The sequence below is a fragment of the Triticum dicoccoides genome, chromosome 4B (assembly GCF_002162155.2).
Source record: "Triticum dicoccoides isolate Atlit2015 ecotype Zavitan chromosome 4B, WEW_v2.0, whole genome shotgun sequence".
Lineage (NCBI taxonomy): Eukaryota > Viridiplantae > Streptophyta > Magnoliopsida > Poales > Poaceae > Triticum > Triticum dicoccoides.
Genome location: NC_041387.1, coordinates 476,668,346 through 476,672,255, shown reverse-complemented (window position 1 = coordinate 476,672,255; position 3,910 = coordinate 476,668,346). Strand labels below are relative to the sequence as shown.

Here is a 3,910-nt window from a genome sequence, read left to right as displayed (position 1 = left end):
TGATGATTTTGAAAAATTGATGTTTTTGAGGAAGTATGCAATTTATCTTCGAGGAATGCTGCAAATGAGTTAAGTTGATGAGAACCTAGTGATTCAACAGCAGACATTTTGTACATGTGAACAGAGTATAGGTGCAAAGAATTTGGAGAGGTCATATGCATTCTAAAAAAATAATTCAAATCGACTCAAGTTTGAGGAATTTGACCATGGGTGACGAGGTTGAGGCAGTGAAGCTCTTCCTCATAGGCGACAACGGAGTGTAGCGGCAACGCTAGGTCTAAGGGCTCGAGCAATTTGAGATCGAGCGGAGTAAATGAAGTATGAGGAAGGGAGGGGTATTTATAGCCACAGTGAAAAACTGCCCGTCCGAAGAATTTGGACGAACATGCCCCTGACCTTTGCAATCCTAGCAACATGTGTCACCCATGTACAGAGAGGTGGAGATCATGTTAGATCATGGGTGAGTAGTTTAATCTGTCGTGGGATATGGAATGGTTTGAGCGGCAAAAGCCGAAAATTTAGATATGAAAATTTTAATGTTTCATTCGCAAATTCTTCAGCTGACAATGACACAATGAATATTTTGAACGGGTTCCAAATAGAAAGCACATAAAGGATTTGTGAACAGACTGCGTTGAGTTTAGCATAGAGGGGGAACGGGTCCGGTCACATTCACTTAGAAAAAAATCAACTTGAAGAATTAGCAATAAGTGAATGTTGTTGGGGACATGAAAACTCATATATATATGGGTCTATTCTAATAACAATTTTCTTATTCTGCTAACACCCACCGGACGACCAACACAAACAAACAAACCGCACGCAGGTAACAAAAAAGCTCCCCCACGCACCCCACCATACCTTCTTCCCTCGCCTACCCCCAGCCACCCTGGCTTTCTTCCACGCAGCCGCCATGGACGACCGCTCCCGAGCACCTTCTCCGCGGAAGCCCCTCTCCTCCCCCTACCCACCTTCTACCATGGAGCGGCCTTGCGAGTTCCTCCCCAATTGCCACCCCCCGAGCCTCGGCGCGCACCTTCCACCTCCCATGGATCTTCACGCATCACGTCCGATGAAGGCAATTTTTTTGACGGTGGCGCTCAACCTTCTAGATCTGCCCCCTTCCCACCCTCTCCGCCGATTTGCCCCACCACCGCACCGGACGGCCATGGCAGCGCCGACGTCAAGCCGCCCTGCTAGTGCCACAACCCAGCCATGACCCGGCGCAGCCCACCTCGAGCACGGGTCCTGGTGACGGATCTGCCTGTGGCCTTGGCCTCACCATCAGCCTCCCGGTGGCCGCCCCGCTGTCGTGGCCTCCCACAGAGCCCCACTTGCCTTCTCCCACCAATCCCAACCCGGCTCGGCTCCCCCTCGTACGGTGCCGCCCCACCCAATTTCCTGGTGAGATCCGGTGACGAGGACTTGGTCCATTAATGTGATCGCTTGCCGCTCCCCTCCTCCTCATCCTGGCCTCATCTCCGGCCCGGCCAGGGCTCACCTCACCTACCCCCATGAGGTCCACCACCGGCTCCACTGCAGCCCGCCCTCCTGGCCTGGAGATTTCCCCGATGCACCAGCCTCCCCTACTTTCTCCCCATTGATGAACAGGAAACCACGCCATTGTTTGAGGTTGCTGCAGTTCACTTTTTTTATTTTTGGAGGAAAATCAGTGCACTGTAGTTTGCTGTTCCCGTCGATGAGATTTGCGTTTTTTGTGTTCTTCTAAAGACAAATAAAAGTGAAAATGCAGTCCACTGTACTTTTGCTCTTGAGGTTCATTTTACTCTTTTTTTTTGCAGAAAAGATAGATGATGCAGAAAAGATGACCGGCAGATATGAAGGAGGTCCATTATGGCCGAGGTTCTGGCGACAGCAACTTGCAGTCAAGCATGACACGCAGCTCGTAGGCATGCGCGTGTGTCGTTCGGTGTATTGTCGTCCTTCCTCTAGAGAGATCCTTCATCCCCCTCGAGTATCTCTCTTCTGCAAAATAGAGTAGGTTCTTGGTCATCTTGCATCTCGTGTCCGTCTTTCTTGTTGAATTTGGTTCTCGTGGTGGTGAATTCTGCACGTATTGGGGATCGAAGGTGTTTAACTGTTTTGCTCGCTGTTGACAGGTAGCCAATCTCCTGCAATTTTGTGGGTGCCTCACTACTGCGTGCGTGCATACTGTTTCCTGCTCCTCTCGACCCTCCCTAGAGGGCATGCAACTTGTCGGGTGCCGGCGTGTGTGCTTGCAGGTCCTACCGTCCTAGCAACCGATGGGTCACCCCTTTTCAGTGAGCACTGCATGCAATGCGGGTGAGCGTGGCATGCAGTGCACGCGATTGTGTCGTGCATCTCGCCGGGCATCTGGGCGACAAACCTCACTTGCAGCTCTCTCCTCCACTCCTTGTTGTTCGCGGGAAGCAGGGGACAAGCGCACTACACTAGGGGTGGCCGGTGTCATACTTTTTTTAAGTAGTTCATCTTGTGATGTTTTTTAGTAGTCATCTTGCTGTATGTTTCAGTTTGACCATGTTAATGCATGCAGCTCTTTGCTGGTTTGGGTGCAGCTCGCAGGCATTTGTGGAGTTCAAGGGCGCACAGGCCTGCGCGTGCGGTCCCAAAGGATGAAGTGATGTAGTTCTATTGGATGCCCTGTTACTCAATTTTGTTGTTGTTGAAAAGTGCACTTCATTAGTTCATTGTAAAAACTACAGTTCATTACCGTGATTTGGCTGGTGGAGAGTGCAGATTCTATATACTATAAAACTCCTTTGTTGTCGACTTGGTAAACACAAAACAAAAAAGATCTTAGAAATGAAGCTCGCTTCTATATTAGATGTAGTTCACTCGTTCAATCCCTGAGGTCCACTCGCTTGGTCAACGCGTGTAAAAAATTAATAAGTACGAAAAAAAGACAACAAAAACTCATGAGGTTCACTTTTGGTAGTATTGCGGTTCACTTTCGGAAGTGTTGCAGTCCACTTGACTGTCTGACAAAAACAAATCATGAAGTTCACTTGACTGTCTGTTGCAGTGCGGTTTTCAGTTTGAAGCAGTGCGTTCTTCTGTGCGATGCATTACAAACGACGATTTTGGTCTCGCGAAAAAAGTGTCCGCTTTTCGGTAATTTTAAAACCGCTCTTAAACCGTAAGGAATTACAATGAGTGTTCTAAATGAAAAAGTTGCGCTTCATCGATATCTTTCCAACGACTTATGATTTGAATCATTCCAATCAGGGGTTTGTGAAAATTTCACGAAAAACGGCCGCTGCCAGTAATCATCAACCATACCATTTTCAAAATTAACTAAAAACTGTAAGGAATATCGAAATCATTTCAACATATAAAAGTTGCACCTCGTTCGTAGATTTCGAACAACATATCACACGCCTCATTTCGACAAATGGTTACAAAATTGGAGCAAAAACAACACAAAAATTGCAAAAAGTTCGAAAAAACACAATTCCGCAATTTACTAAATTTAAAACTGCTCTTAAACCGTAATGAATTATAGAAAATAATAGATATGAAAAAGATGTGTCTCAACAATACCTTTCCAACGCCGTATTGTTTGCTTCCTTTCGATGCGCGATTTAGAAAAAATATCGAAAATACGCTCGCTGCATCCCGTCATGCGCGCACTATTTTTGAAACTGCTCTTAAACCGCTATGATTCTCAAAAAGTGTTCAACATGATGAGGCTGCGCATTTTCCATAGCTATCCAACGACATATTACATGCCTCGTTCTAACAAACGGTTTGGAAACTGGAGCGAAAACAATGCTGAAAAAATGCATGTAATTTTTTCATGTGACATTGCAGTGCTCGTTTGATAGGGATGTAGTGCCCTCGCGTTGAGCATGCATTGCGGAAGTGTTATCAGAATAACTATTCTGCTAATTTTAGCAGAATAGGCCGG

The 3,910-nt window shown here is 46.7% G+C and overlaps 1 long non-coding RNA gene across 1 annotated transcript; it reads left to right on the top strand.

The window, feature by feature from the left end:
• Positions 1-812: 812 nt before the first annotated feature.
• Positions 813-2,772, top strand: LOC119290966. Its single transcript, XR_005142124.1, has 3 exons — positions 813-1,632; positions 1,803-1,998; positions 2,121-2,772. It is a non-coding gene; the product is annotated as an uncharacterized LOC119290966 (long non-coding RNA).
• The last annotated feature ends 1,138 nt before the right edge of the window (positions 2,773-3,910 follow it).